The sequence below is a fragment of the Rattus norvegicus genome, chromosome 1 (genome assembly GCF_021556685.1).
Source record: "Rattus norvegicus strain SHRSP/BbbUtx chromosome 1, alternate assembly SHRSP_T2T, whole genome shotgun sequence".
Classification (NCBI taxonomy): Eukaryota; Metazoa; Chordata; class Mammalia; order Rodentia; family Muridae; genus Rattus; species Rattus norvegicus.
Genome location: NC_141534.1, coordinates 59,332,002 through 59,348,317, shown reverse-complemented (window position 1 = coordinate 59,348,317; position 16,316 = coordinate 59,332,002). Strand labels below are relative to the sequence as shown.

The window sequence follows — 16,316 nt, the reverse complement described above, 5'->3', positions numbered from 1 at the left end:
AACAAGACAACTCTGTAGAGTGGGGAACTCATCATTCATATTGGGTCCCTGCTGGGAAGAGGAGAAATCAAGAGGAGGGAGGAGATTGGTGTTGGGGAATCCTCCTCTTCCTCCTCTTTCTCCTCCTCCTCCTCCTTCTGCTGCTAATGCTGCTGGTGCTATTGCTGTTTCTCCTGTTGGTGCTGTAGGTACTGCTGGTGTCTTTTCCTTGGCCATGTGTCTGAAATCACCTACTGTTTATACTCAGGACATGACAGAATTTCAAGATGGCACTGTGAGAGAAAAAAAGTCAATTTATTCTAAGCAAAAATCTTATGCGGTAGAATACTTAGATTACCATTTGGAGCTTTGATTGCCTTATTATTTTATCAAATCTTCTCTTCTACTTCTCAGTTAAGATTTTTGAAAGAAATCATTTAGAAATGTTACATATATATATATATATATATATATATATATATATATATATCAATTGCTAGGTCTTAGGAATGAAAAAATCAGTATGCAAAACAATATGCATGCATGCAGGATTCTGACCATCAACAATAACCAACAAACTAGGTTGTTGATACTTATTCAGTGACAAACCTTGTTATTAATTTTAAGGCTTAATGGAGTGGGATGTTACATTTGAAAACATAAGACTCTGTTCTGCAGCACTTGTGATTGATGACCACATGTGCTAGAACCAGTAGCCCATGGATGAGTCCATGAGCCCATGAATCTCTAGTCCTCACCCTGTGGGAGCTATTGGCCTAAGGGGGAGCTGGAGTCCATCTGAAGGGATGGGTCAACAAGAAAACTCTGTAGAGTGGGGAATTCATATTGAGTCCCTGCTGGGAAGAGGAGAAATCAAGAAGAGGGAGAAGGCTTGGTGTTGGGGAAACCTCATAAAAGAACTTACAGAAGATACAAGGTAAGAATTGTGGGGAAAATGGAAACCAGAGACAGAGGAAGGACCAGCATAGAGCAAACTAGAAAGGACAAAGCACGAAGGTACCTGGGCTGTGCCTGCTGCTTGTTATCTGGACTCTCCCTGTGGCTCATTTCTGGGGTGAGATTCTGTTCTGCCCCAGGCGAGGTTTCTTTCTCCTTGGCAAGCAGCAACAAAGCTTTATCAGGGCATTTGCTATATTCCTGGTCCACCCGTTTAAACCTCTGTGCCGGACCCTGCTGGAGATGGGCTTATCCTCTAATGGGGCTCTGTGGGAGACTAGATTATCTTCTTTTATTTCCTTGTTGCTACTCTTCTCACTGAAGATGCTTGTTGTTTGAATGTATGGGACACTCATGGCACATTTGTGATAGTGGTCCTGTGTAGGTGTCATCGGTAGTGGCCTGAGACGACCAGCCACAGTGGACCTTCTTCCTCCTTTTGGATGAACCTTCTGGCCATAATGAGATACGTGACCTTGGGAGAATGACACCTGCAAGGTGTCAAGGACTGGCAGGCTTCCACTCCTCTTTCTTTGTAATCTAAAAGCAGCAGCAGGATCAAGGCTAGGAAATGGGGCTGCAATGGGACTCACTTGCTGTGCCTGGGCTGTGCAGCCATACCCTGGGAGAGCCTGCTGTTGTAGGAAGCAATAAGGTGCCATTTCCTCATTATACTTTCTTTTTATTAGGGAGTATTTTATTACAGAGGCTTGAAATCCCATGCATTTCATCGCACCCAAAATTTCAGGGTCTGGCCTGAGGGGAAGCAGTTCTTCACAACGAACTGTGAACCCCTTCCCATGTTCTTTGAACCAGGCGTGTTTCATCACCTCGCTGGCTGTTGGTCTATACATTGGATTTACTGTTAGTAATTGACTAAGGAGGTTCTCCAGTTCTTCTGAAACCCCACAGGGGGGCAGGATACACCCCTGCAACAACTTGTTTTTGTAATTCTTGGATGATCACAGAATCAAATGGGAGCTTTCCCACTACCATATAATAGAAGACCTCTCCTATTGTCCACATATCATTCTTCATCCCGTCATACAGAAGTCCAAGGAAGCGTTCCGGGGAACCAAAAGAATACGCACCGCAGTGCTGGTTTAGCATTTGTCCAGGTTGTGTTTCGGTGCTAAGCCCAAAGTCGATGACTTTGACCTTTTTGTTTTTATCAATCATTATATTGTCCACTTTCAGGTCTCGGTGAACAATCCCCTTTCCATGGCAGTAGCTCACTGCTGATAATATCTGTTCAAATATTTGCCGGGCCTCATCCTCCTCTATGTGCTCTGACTCTCTGATGTACTGGTAGAGTTGTTGGCCTTCCACCAGCTCTATTATGAGGTATATTCTAGTTTTGTTTTCAATGACTTGTAAGAGAGAAACAATGTTGGGGTGGTTGATCTTTCTCATTATGTTTGCTTCTGTCATGGCTGGCCGGAACCACTGCTTGTTCTTTCGGAGAACTTTGACCGCCACTCGGGTTCCTGTGAGCCGGCGGTGGGCCAGGAGGACCTTGGCATGGCTTCCTTTTCCAATAGTCTTCATTACTTTATATTGGGAATGAAAGGTTCCCTCCTGAGAGATACTGGGTTCGGGACTAGAAGGTGGTAACTCCTCCTCAGTCTCTGTAGGCATTTTATCAGTACTAATGCTACCTAAAAATAACAAACAAATGGAATCAAATAATGAAAAAGATGGAGCAATTCAGGAACTAAAATTACACATTTGGAACCTAAAAGAAACAAATGAAAAAAAAAAGTAAAAATAATAACAAAGAAAAGACTAGACTAGAAAAATAGAGTAAAATTATGAACAGGGGGAAATATGAAGAATCATAAGTAAAAGCCACCCAAATAACCAACCCCAAAAGAGAAACCCAAGAGCACACCCATACTAAATGCAATGATGAAAATAAAAATCGTCATACTACAATAGGATTGGGCGGCCAAAGCTGATCAATACTGTGAATGGATTGTTTGAAGAAAAAGGTCAGATAAAAGAAATGAGAGGAGAAAGTCTGAGTATAAGACAAAACAAACAAATGTAAAAAGCCAACACTTAAGGGAAAACTCCATTGAATTTCAGGACCTAGTGATCCACAAAAATGCACAACTCTCCAGAGCAAAATACTGAAAATTAAAATTAACCAACCACAAGGTATAAGGCAGTTAAATATCAGTGAACAGTAAACCTTAAACAAAGGCCGAAGAGTCAAAGTGTCACAAAGGGCAAATTTGTATCAAGTCTAAGCCAATGATTGCTTGTACTCAATAAATAGAGAAACAGGAATAATGTAAAAGGATGAAACCGCAGGACATTGAAATGGAGATAGAGTGAATCATCCGACTGCAGAACCGTAAATAATCAAAGCAATAATATAGCATGTGAGAACATAAAAACCACCACCAAGATGAATCCAGCAATCCATAATAAATAAATAAATAAATAAATAAATAAATAAATAAATAAATAAAACAAAACCACAATAAGGAAATAGCCAGTGGTCTTGAGAATATATGGCCTAATTCTATCTCGTAAACACATAGAAAAAAAATCAATCCATAAATAAGCAGCCAGCAGTCTACGTAGGCCTTTAATCTGATATTATGGGGTTGGCATATCAAATTCCTGGGAGCCACTGGAGAGCCAAGACAGGTACTTGGGCAGCTGCAGGCCAGTGAGAGAGCCTGTCTTGAAAATGAGGTTGAGGACCTGCCTCAGGAACAGCAGCCGGGGTGACTTCTGGCCTCTACCCTCTCTTGCACTGAGGTGCAGGTAATATAGATAAAAGGGGCAAAAGGGGATGGGCACGTGCGTGCACACACAAACACACACACACACACAGGCACACACACAGACAAACACCCAGATACATACAAAACACACTCACGTAGCAACAGGCACACACATACTTACACACAAGTAAACCTGGAAAAATGCACATCACAGACATACACACACACACACACACACAAACACACAGGGACACACACACACACAAAAGAGGTGGTACACACATACAAACATACACACAAACAAACCTGTAAACTCACACACTCCTACATATACTGACAAACACACAAGTGAAAGTGTACACACACTCACACACAGGCAAATCTGTCAGCACACACTCTCTTACACACACTGATACATACACATATACACAGTACAGTAAAATCCAATACAACCACACACAGCTCACAAGATACAAACAAGTCGCAGAGGGCTCCACTCCACACCTCCTCTCAAAGTACTCAAAGAAATCCAGGCCTGGCAACAGCTTAACATCTGTTGGCTGGGACGCCTCACAGTCGCTCCTCATTAGGTCACAATAGGACCTGTTATGACATGGTTGGGAAGGGCTTCAAGGCTCTGGCTTCTGTGGGCTATGGCGAGATTTAAGGCTTTTAGAAATCAAAGCCTGTAAGATGTTTACCTCTCCTCAGTTCTCTGTTTTGAATGTTTTCTATACCTCCTGCTTCAAAGTCCTCATGTCTACACTCAGGGTGTCATTTTTTCATTGAATTCTGAATGATTAGCCTCAAACTGATGATACACTGTTAAAAAAAATAAAAAAAAAACAAAGCTGTGTTTCTAAACTGATCCATCAATTAGACACTGATTTCATAAATCCTCAGAAAGGCTCTAGGTTATCATCAAACACCTGAGACAAAGCTGCAGGGATAGGCAGAGCACTTGCCTCCCAAGGGTAAGGAATTGAGTTTCAATCCCCAAAACCCCCATCAATGTTGAATGCATCAGCAAAGCCCATAAGCTCAACATCTGTGGAGTGGGGAGGGGTTGGGGCTTGAAGACAGGTGGTCTGACATGCAGGCGTGAGGACCTGTCAGAGGATGGCCTCTGACAGGACATGGGGTAGTGGTATGCATGGACACCTAGGCACATAAGGGGGTATGCATACACAGGCAGACACTTCCTATCACACAGAGGTTGGCATGATGTATAGAAAACCAAGTCCATCCTGAGTGTAGGGCTCACTTTAAATATTAAGGTCCAGTGATGGAAGAGGCATGTATGAGGACAAGGAGCTCTGTGCAACCTGGGGCCAGAAGGAACAGAGTGGCTATGCTGACACAGTTGAAATGAATTCTCAATCACAGTCTGTGACAGCCAGGTCACAGGACCCAGTCTGCTGTGTTATTTGTGAGCAGCCAGTGCAGCCAGAAGCTAACTATTGAGCACTGACTGGCCCAATCCCAGAAAGGGTCTCTGTTTCTCAGAGTGCTGGGGGCAGTGCAGTGTGTAGCGCTTTCCTTCTGAAGACTCTTCTGGGGTTTGGAGTCCCCTGTAGAGGACTCTCATGGCTGCAGACACTAATCCTGGGAGGAAAGATCCTCATCTGTAGAGTTCACTGAAAGGCCTGAGAGCAGAAAAGGAAAGAAACAGCAAAATGTGCCACCTCTGCTCACTGTGGTTCAGCTTCTGCCTTTGCAGCTGAGCTCAGGTGCCCTGGAGTCCTCCCTAGCCTGAGTCAGTGATCTCAAGTTTAAGTCCCTACATCCTGGTTTGTAGTATCAAACAAAGCACAGTTTCAGGCAAGAAAAGCTGTGAACACCATCTAGACATTGTTGTCTACATTTGAGGGGGACTGTTGAGCCCCAAAGGGAGCAAGGGTTACAAGGTCAGGTATTATAGGAATGGCCAGGGTTGGAATCCAAGTTCCAATCTCCCTTTGCTCTGGGCAGAGGTTAGGCCTGGCAATTGGTTCCTGCTGTCTACATGGGGAGAATCAAAGGGTCTTATGGGATCGCTGGCACAGACCTGCCCTAGCATGGCTTAGGGAGCCTCACACCAACTCAATATTTGATGTGTTCCCTGTTTTGTCAACCACCCTCAGCTGTGTGCCATTTTCCCTGCCTCCTGCAATGCACCCTAAATATCTTCCTATAAAAGGCGATAAAGGAGGAGTTGCACAAGGACAGGTGGGGCTCTGTGGGGAGGTTCACATGGGCTAACACATTAGAGGGCCACAGTCCCTGGATTGATGCTGGATGGACACCCTCCTCTGACATCCAACAGGGAGGTCTTCACAGAGATCAAGAGAAGGCTTCTCTGAAGAGCTGTGCAGAGCACCTCCGATTCATGGACTTAGGACTGACACCCATAGGATGCTTTTGAGGAGCCGATTGTGATTCAAGGGCTCATCTGCCTGGGTCCATGTGCCTCTAGAGATGAGCCAGGACTTGGCTGTGGATGGTTATGGGGTCAGATCAGAGGATGTGAGGGGGCTTGTCCTTGGCTCCTGGGAGTAGAGCAATTTTTCTTTCCCTGCCCCTACTTTTTTTGCTTTTCTTTCCTTGGCATAAGGAGGGACTGGAAGAAGTCTGTGTATGGGGAGTGAGGCTGGCTGAGAAACTGCTCGCTGTTCTACATTGTCATGCAGCTGGGGGCTTGGGGTTGTTGGCAGGATAACCTCTGCACCATTCCAGTCTGCTTCTCTCCACTTTATCCATGCATCCCTGTCCCAGGGCTGGGAGACCTGGCTACAAAAGTCCCACCTGTAGCTTCCAGTCCAGGGATGGAGTCCCTCAGTGAATGGATTCCAGATGGTTCTGTGTAAAGCTGCATCGAACAGGGTAGTTACTGAACATGTGGGTACATGGAGGAGGATACTGCACTGCACCCACCCACATTTCATATAAAACCAATCCTCATGCTCTGGTACTAATTGGTTCTTTTTATACCTTTCACCATTTTTGCTATTCACTGTAATGTTAAGGGTGAATTTTCGTTGTTTCACTTCTGCAAAATGACAGAGTTTAGCATTGGAGACTCCCTACACCCTGGCTGGAAGGGAGGCCTACACCCATGTGTCCTTCTAGGAAAAAGCTCTTTCATAGGATGCCTCCCTGAGTCCCAGGATGTGTGGAGGGCTCTGTGCCCTACCCAGGGTTGACCTCAGTATATTAACGGGAGTAGAGCCTTCTCTCTGATAGAACAGTACCACCCTCCTGCAAGATGACTATGATGGTTTGTATATGCTTAGCTCAGGGAGTGGCAATATTAGGAGGCGTGGTCTTGTTAAAGTAGGTGTGTCACTGTGGGCATGGGCTTTAAAACCCTTTTCCTATTCACATGCAAGCCAATCTTCCCCAAGCAGCCTTCAGATGAATATGTAGACCTCTCACTTACTCTGGCACCATGACTGCCTGGATGCTGCCCTGCTCCCAGCTTGATGATACTGGACTGAGTCTCTGAACCTGCAAGCCTGTGTCCATTAATGTTGTCCTCATAAGAGCTGCATTGGTCATGGTGTGTCTGTTCTCAGCAGTCACCCCCTAACTGAGACAATGTCAATGTTCCATGCTCCAGCTTCCTGGCTATAGAAGCTTCACACATGACCGGTATTCTCTTGGGATATGGGCCTAATAGGCTCTAGGCTGTCTGCTTGATCTGAGAGTGTTAGGACATCCTGATCCTAAGGGCATTGTTACTGTTCCCATGAAATACTGTGAAAACATCAGCAGGCTCAAGCTTTCTTACCCCCCTGAACACAATGCTGCCTTTTCTAGGAGTGGATCCAACAGCTCTCAGAACCTCCTCAGGAACTATGTGTTACCCAAGGATTACCTGCACTTGCTTACACACCCCTATTCTGTGTCCTGAAAACTTTTCAAAGCCCATTCATCTGAGACTGGTGAGTTCAGGACAGTAGTCCCAAGTGTCTTGTCCTACGCTGACAGTTCATTCTCATGAGGCATCACTTACCCTTGACAGAGGATTTTTCCAAGGGGCATTGGATGTGCAGGAGAATTGTGTGTGCTGACTCCTGTCAGATCAGCACAGGATAGCATCAAGGCCCCATTTGCTCTTGATTTTGGAACTCATGGTCTTGGCACTGTCTTGTTGGTATTTAGGTCCCTGTCAGTCCCTAATTGAATTTTAGCATGGGAACCCAGGGCAGTTGTCTTCAAAGATATTCCTAGTATGGGCCATATCTTCACCTTGCCAGACATAAAGCACAACAAACACCAGGCAGGCAGAGAACCCTCAAGGGCTGGAACTGGCATGTTCAAACACTCTGGCTTGACCTTGGCCAGCACAGATTTAGAGAACATCTTCTATGTAGGAAGATCTCCTTCCTCCTCTCAGAGTTTAGGACATCTAGAGGTAGGCTAATATGCTGGCACAATGTGAGCAGAGGCAGCACTCTGGGCTTGTTCAGTGTCAAAGCCTCCCTGCCACCCCTGTATCACAGTCACAGCAGCCCATCTCATGAGAATTCTAGGGCTGCTGATATCCTGGATGAATAATCCATGTTCTGCTGCTAGTTTCTTTGCTTCCACATGGACAACTGAGAGAAGGGATTGATTAAGTGTAGGTGAGGAAGCCCTGCAAATATCTACTTGGTGTTAATAAAGACAATGGGTTCTGACTGGCAAGATCTTTGAATTAGATTTTGAAAAATGCCACCTAGGAACAGTTAGTAGGTACTCTCAGGAAGGTGCAGCATGGTGGGCACAATGGGACAGGATCCCTGAGGCTGGTGCAGTGGGACAGGGTCGTTGGGGCAGGTAAAACTGAGTAGGAAACGTGAGCCAGGAACAACCGGGCAGGGACCCTGGTTCATTTACAACAGAGCAGGAATCCTGGGGGAGATGCAAGGGGGCATGAGTCCTGGGGAAGGGATCTTGTAGTTGTGGACCTGTGGCATGTGCAACTGGCAGGGACCCTGGGGCAGGTGCACTGTGACGTGCACCCAAGCTGGAATGTTCAGACAGGTGTGTGTTTGCTTCATGCAGCTGCTGTCTGAAGTAGAGAACACTGGCAACTGCCCCAGAGGGGATTTTGGGAACTCCTTCCAAGAATCCCTTAGCTCCTAACTGAGAAGCTATACATTCCACAGATGGACCTTTATTGAGATGAGCAGATTCTAAGGGAGCTGCCTTGAATGAACAGCCAAAGAAAGCAGAAATGAAGAACAAGCAATTGCAGCAGACATGTTCAGTGTGTTTTCGACCAGAAAAGTAGGACTGGAAGAAACTGATTAAGTCAAATCACTTCTCTGTCTATCCATCCATCCATCCATCCATCCATCCATCCATCCATCCATCCATCCACCCACCCACCCACCCACCCACCCACCCATCCATCCAACCATCCATCCATCCATCCATCCATCCATCCATCCATCCATCCATCCATCCATCCATTTCCCTGAGGGAAGTCAGCTATTCTTTCTGAGAAGGTCAAAGCAGCGCTCCCTTGTGGTGACAATGAGGATTGCAGGCAGTGAGATAAGTGGGTATTTATTTATTTATTTATTTATTTATTTATTTATTTATTTATTTAATGATCTGCGATAGACTGCCACTTGTGGCCAGTCCCCATTTGCATCAGCTGTACCATAAACCCAGTCTCAGTGTGACACAGAAAAGGCCTAATTGGAAAGTATGTCCTCTCTCTAAGCGACACTGTATAATAACATACTCTGGACTGCAGGTCAGTCAAGGCCTGTGTTTAGGAGACTTGTGGACAGATGAATGTCTGTGAGTCTGGACTTAGACTCTGTGGAGGGCTCAGGTCACCTGACTGTCCTGAACTTTCCCACTGTGATTTATTTCCCTCCTACAGAGCCAGACACCTGAGCAACTGCATTTCCTGGTTATCCCCTAATCCTCTTACACTGTGTAGTGTGTTCAATCTCAGGGAGGGCCTGGGAATCTGAGAGACACCACTGAGCCCTCTGGGCCTGGCTGACTCAACCTGAGGCTACTCTGTGTGTCTTCATTTTGCTCACCCTCCAGAGACCTCAAAAGTCAGCAGTGAGCTTGCTGAGAGGTCAGGAACCTCCATATTGGCCCAAGAGCAACTGTCCTCTTTTACAGGTTCATCCACAGAGCTTGTAATTCTGATTGGTGCAACAGTCAGGAAGAGTGAAAGATGTCATCTCCCAAGGACAAGTGCTGTGCTAGTGGACACTGAGGAACTTCAGGGATCAAACCCTTCCCCATTTTTCTCCAGCCTCTCTTGTTCTTCGTTGAGATGTTTCCTGCAGATCTAAAAGATCCAGGCAATCCATGACATGGGTTTGAACATAATCTCGACATTTTATTCATTGCCTGATAACTAAGACTAGGTAAAATTTATTTATTTATTTATTCATTCATTCATTCATTTATTCATTCAATCAATCATTCGTTATGCATACGTACAGGGTAGCTGTATTTAGAAAGACCAGAGAGGGCATCAGATGTCATTAGAGACATTTGTGAGCCTCCATGTGTTTGCTGGGATTTGAACTCAGGACCTCTGAAAGAGCATTCTGTGCTCTTAGCCACTTATCAATCTTTCCATTTTCCAGGCTAACTTTTTTACTTCCAATAATGTATTCTTTATTCAGGTTACATCCTGATCCCAGTCACTCTCCCTCTTCCCTTCCCAGTCCCACCTTACAAATCCTTTCTACCATAATGCTCTCCCTTCTTTTTGGACAAGGGGAGAGTCCCTGGGTACCACACCACCCCGGGACATCTAGTCCCAGGTGGCCCGAGCACATTCTGCCCCACAGATTTACAATCAGGCAGTCCGGGTATGGGGAACAGATCCAATGGCAGGCAACACAGACTGAGACAGTCCTGGATCAACTTGTCAGATGACCCACATGGAGACCAACTGCAGATAGCTAACCCGGCTCTGGGGTTGGTTGCACTGGCTCTAGCATACTCCATGGTCCAAGGTATCTGACGGTAGGGGACTTCTTGTAGTGTTTTAACCCAACCAGTTTCCTTGTCACTCTCGCCCCACTCTTCCACAAGACTTCCCGAGCTCCATCTGAGGATTGGCTGTGGCTTTCACCTGCTGAGTGAAGCCTCTGGAGACAGGTGTGCTACTTTTCTGTCTGCAAGTAAATCAGAAAGAATATCATAAATAGCATCAGAGGTTGTGTCTGTCACATGAGACAGATCTCACTTTGTGTCAGTCATTGACTGGTTGTTCCCTCAATATCTGCTTTACCTTTATCCCTGCACACTTATTGGCAAGACAGATTTCGAGTTGAAGGTTTTGTGAATGTATTGATGTCTCCTTCCTCTTCTAGAAGTCTTTCTTGTTACAGGAGGTGGCCATTTCATTTTCATGCTCTGGTAAGCCTGCAAGGGAGGCTTTGTGTTGGGTCCAGTAGTTAAAAGCAAGACCTGGGAAGAGGAACTGCAGAGTTGTGATCTAGGACTTCCTGCAGCAGCCAGCTCTGGGTCCTTGGAGCCTAGGCAGGCTTTGCGTCATAGAGCTCCATCCACTGCCCAAGTCCCATCCTGACACCTTCTCCATCTCTATTACAGACCATTGTAATGCTGGCATAGTCGCTCTGTCCTGGGCACGATAGGCCATCCTACCCTGGAAGAACAGAGAGTTCAAGGACGGCCAAATTTCACTTAAGCAAACTTGTTCTCAGACTGTGTGGTTGCTCTGCCTTAGCTCTCATAACACACTTTCCTCTATGTTGCCTTAGGCTGTATCCTCCAAGCATCCCACCATGCATCAGCTCCATATCCTGATGAACCTACCTTAGTGTCCCTGATAATTACAGATAATTTATGTTCTCCCAGGATGGACTGTGGGCACTTGTGTGGCTCACATTGATCCTAGAAGTCCTTGGGAGCCTCCATGCCATGGCATAGGATGTCTCTGAATCCGCACTGGCCTGAGGGATTCCATCTGGCACAGGATTCACTCCCTATTGTTGAATTTTGGCACTTATGTTTTTCAGGAATGGCTCTGCATGTGGTCAACAGACACTACCCTGGAAGTCCAGAGAGTTCAAGGACGGCCAACTTTCACTTAAGCAAACTTTTTCACACACTGTGTGGGTCCCATCAGCAGAGAGTAGCCTCCACATTGCAATGATGTGCAAACTTCTGCCTTTCAGCCATGATGGACTTTAGGATATAGCCTGAGGACCCTCCACAAGCCACAGGTGGGTGATGTGTAAATTGGGCATGTTATTGGGTCAGGTCTTCAGTGCAGTGCCTAAAGCTGACAGACTTTTGGGAGGGCATATGCGTCTCTATTAAATGAACTGGTTCCACTGTTGGCCTGGAGTCTGCTGTGTCTGCCGCTCATGCTCTCCTCCAAGTCTCTAACTGTCCCTAACTCTCCTTGACTGGCTGGTCAATCAGTCTTCATACCAGTCTAGAGCCATTCTATGAACACAGAGCCCAGACTGTCCTCTGCCGACGTTTAACAAGGCTGCTGGTTTAGTGTCCTGGGTTCCATATGAGGGTGCAAGCTCAAGTTTCTTAGGTCCCTATGTGTCTGACAAAAAGCCTTTAGAAAAGGTAGATGTGAAGAAATCAGGAAATAAACTCCTGCAGTACTTCATGTCTACCACTGGAGGGCTCTACACTTTTCTGGTCCTGGTGTGCTACTCAGCAAACCCTCTCACTGGAAGGTTCTGTGCCTGAAGCAGAGAACCTCTGCTAAACACAATGTTACCAAGAAACTGGCTGTATCTTCACGGCAGCCTGTAGAAGATTCTCCACGACCCTGAGGACCCAATTGGGAAAACTTAGGTAGGCAGGGTGTGGGAGCCACCAGGGCTATATGGAGACCTTGCCAGAATTTAATCTCCAGCTGTGCATTCCGATTAACATGACCCACACTCCTATGAAGGTCTCTGGGTGGCTCCTGATATGAGGTGGGGGAGGGGGGAGGACAAGGAAGCTGGGTCAAGACAGAAGCACTGTCCTTACTCACTGCGTCAGGGCTTGTTCCTGCCCTAACTGGGAAGCAGGAACCAAACACCCCCTCCTCATGGGACTGTCCGTGATGAGGCCAGCTGAGGATCTGAACTGTCAGCAAGAAAGACAGGAGCTGTATGTGCCACAAACCAGAGCACAGTGTCCCGCATAAGCCCATCTCTCAAATGATGCCATCTCCTCCCCAGAGTGGCTCCAGTCTGGGTTAGGAGCGGGTCATGTATTCCGAGCTCCCTGCTGCTCCTGCAAACACAGCAATGGTGCCTTCTCATGCTCATCTATACTGAGCCTAGGGAGCAGCCAGAGGTCATACTCATGGGAATTCAGACTCAGTTCAATCTGCTATCCTGTAGCCCATGTGTCTGGACTCAACTTTAGTGGTCAAGGCCAGTGGTTTTTTTCCTGGACAAGACTTTGAGAATGTTAGTGACACATTGTATGCCCTTGGCTGGCCTTCACTCTAATAGCCCTGAGTGAACATTCCATCCTGCACTCAGGGATTCAGATCAGCATTGGCCAGATCAGGCTATTTGCTACCTGTTCCTATAGCTCACCTTCACTGTAGTTCATGTGTCCTGGCTGTTGCAGCTGCTCCAGAAGCTACCAGATGTCTTCCCACAGAATCCTGTAGTCCCTGTGGGCTCATCCACAGACATCTCACACTCTCCCTGCTGGGAGTTAGGCTGGATGCCTGCTGTGTGGGAGCTGCCTTGGCTTGTGGAGCAGAGTCAGAAGCATTGGAGGAGATGTTGTTTGCTGCTCTTAATGTCCTCAGTGCCCAGGGCTTGCCTGTGGTGTGGTTGTGGTCCAGCTCCAGTTAATCACTGATATAAATTCAGCCCGTAGAAACTGCGTATCCCATGAGGCACAGGGAGGACCATGACTGAGGGGGAACCATGCAATCCAGGACCCTGTGGGGATCAGGGAATATTCCAGGTCCCCTCTCACGCAGGATGCAAGGCTAGGAGCTCTATGTGCCCTGACACAGGGGCATGGGACCGTGACTCCCATGAAATGCTCCTTCATACCTATTATATCATCAGCTTTGAGAAGGTCTTCCTCAGTAAGAACATTCCACACTGCTTGCCTCTGCCATCTGGCTCTCTTTTCCAGGGCTGCATGCCCTCAGGAACATTGACATGTCTTCTATGAAAATTAATATTCTGTTAAATCATTTTGATAAACAGTTCTCAGCATGATATCTGTGTCCAGAAGTAGTCATCAGCAATTCTCACTGGGACAGGGAAGCAAAATCTTCCCCCTGCTCTTCCTCCTCCTCTTTCTCCTCCTCTTCCTTCTCTTCCTCCTCCTCCTCTTTTTTCTCCTCCTCTCTTCCTCTTCCTCCTCCTCCTCCTCCTCATACCCTCCTCGTTCTCCTCCTCCTGCTGATGCTGTGCCTAATGCTGCTTCTGCTATTGTTGCTACTCCTGTTGCTGCTGTAGTTTCTGCTGGTGTCTTTTCCATTGCCATGTGTCTGAAATCACCTACTGTTTATACTGAGGACATGAAAGAATTTCCAGATGACACTGTGAAATAGACAAGACAATTTATTCCAAGCAAAAAAGACAGTGAGGTAGAATTCTTAGCTTACCATTTGGGGCTTTGATTTGCCTTACTATATTATAACTTCTTTTTTCTACTTCTCAGTTGAGATCTTTGAAAGAAACCATTTAGAACTACTACCTATAAAATTCAATAGATCACTAGGTCTTAGGAACAAAAAAAAAACCAGTATGCAAAACAATATGCATGCATGCAGGATTCTGACCATCAACTATAACCCACAAACTAGGTTGTTGATACTTATTCAATGACAAACCTTGTTAATTAGTTTTGAGGCTTAATGGAATGGGATGTTACATTTGAAAACATCCGACTCTGTTCTGCAGCACTTGTGATTGATGACCACATGTGAAAAGATCAGTAGCCCCTGGAGGAGTCCATGAGCCCATGAACCTCTAGTCCTCACCCTGTGGGAGCTATTGGCCTAAGGGGGAGCTGGAGTCCATCTGAAGGGATGGGCCAACTAGAAAACTCTGTAGAGTGTGGAACTCATCAATCCTATTGGGTCCCTGCTGGGAAGAGGAGAAATCAAGATGAGGGAGAAGGCTTGGTGTTGGGGAAACCTCATAAAGAACTTAGAGCAGATACAAGGTAAGAATTGTGGGGAAAATGGAAACCAGAGACAGAGGAAGGACCAGCATAGAGCAAACTGAAAAGGACAAAGCACAAAGGTACCTGGGCTATGCCTGCTGCTTGTTCTCTGGACACTCCCTGTGGCTCATTTCTGGGGGGAGATTCTGTTCTGCCCCAGGCGAGGTTTCTTTCTCCTTGGCAAGCAGCAACACAGCTTTATCAGGGCATTTGCTATATTCCTGGTCCACCCCTTAAAACCTCTGTGCAGGACCCTGTTGGGGATGGGCTTATCCTCTAATGGGGCTTGTGGGAGAGTGGGTTGTCTTCTTTGATTCCCTTATTGCTACTCTTCTCACTGAAGATGCTTGTTGTTTGAATGCATGGGACACTCACGGCACATTTGTGATAGTGGTCCTGTGTAGGTGTCATCGGTAGTGGCCTGAGACGACCAGCCACAGTGGATCTTTTGCCTCCTTTTGGATGAGCATTCTGGCCATAGTGAGATACGTGACCATGGGAGGATGACACCCGCAAGGTGCCAAGGACTGGCAGGCTTCCACTCCTCTTTGGTTCTAATCTAAAAGCAGCAGCAGGATCAAGGCTAGGGAATGGGGCTGCAACGGGACTCACTTGCTGTGCCTGGGCTGTGCAGCCATCCCCCTGGAGAGCCTGCTTTTGTAGAAAGAAATAAGTTGCCATTTCCTCATTATATTTTCTTTGTTTTAAAGAGTGTTTTACTACAGAGGCTTGGAATCCAATGCTTTTCATGGCATCCAAAATGGCCGGGTCTGGTGTGAGGGGAAGCAGTTCTTCATAGGGACCTATCAATCCGTTCCAGTGTTCTTTGAACCAAGGGTGTTTCATCGCCTTTCTTGCTGTTGGTCTATAGTTGGGATTTACTTTCAGTAATTTACTAAGAAGGTCCTCCAGTTCTTTTGTAACCCCACAGGGAGCAGGATATACCCCTGCCACTACTTGTCTTTGCAGTTCTTGGATGATCACTGAATCAAATGGGAGCTTTCCCACTACCATACAGTACAAGACCACTCCTATAATTCACATATCATTCTTCGGCCCGTCATACCGATGGCCAAGGAGGAGTTCAGGGGAACCAAAAGAGTACGTGCCACAGTGGTGGTTTAGCATTTTTCCAGGTTGAAATTGGGTGCTAAGCCCAAAGTCGATGACTTTGACCTTTTTGTTTTTATCAATCATTATATTGTCCAGTTTGAGGTCTCGGTGAACAATCCCCTTTCCATGGCAGTAGCTCACTGCTGACAATATCTGTTCAAATATTTGCCGGGCCTCATCCTCCTCTATGTGCCCTGACTCTCTGATGTACTGGTTGAGTTCTTGGCCTTCCACCAGCTCCATTATGAGGTATATTCTCGTTTCCTTTTCAATAACTTGTATGAGAGACACTATGTTGGGGTGGTTGATCTTTCTCATTATGTTTGCTTCCATCATGGCTGGCTGGAACCACTGCTTGTCCTTTCGCAGAACTTTGACAGCCACCGGGGTTCC

At 46.4% G+C, this 16,316-nt stretch overlaps 1 pseudogene; it reads right to left on the bottom strand.

Annotated features, from left to right (window-relative positions):
• Positions 1 to 1,812: 1,812 nt before the first annotated feature.
• On the bottom strand, positions 1,813 to 2,574 carry LOC148007034 (sperm motility kinase Y pseudogene; annotated as a pseudogene).
• Between the last annotated feature and the right edge of the window lie 13,742 nt (positions 2,575 to 16,316).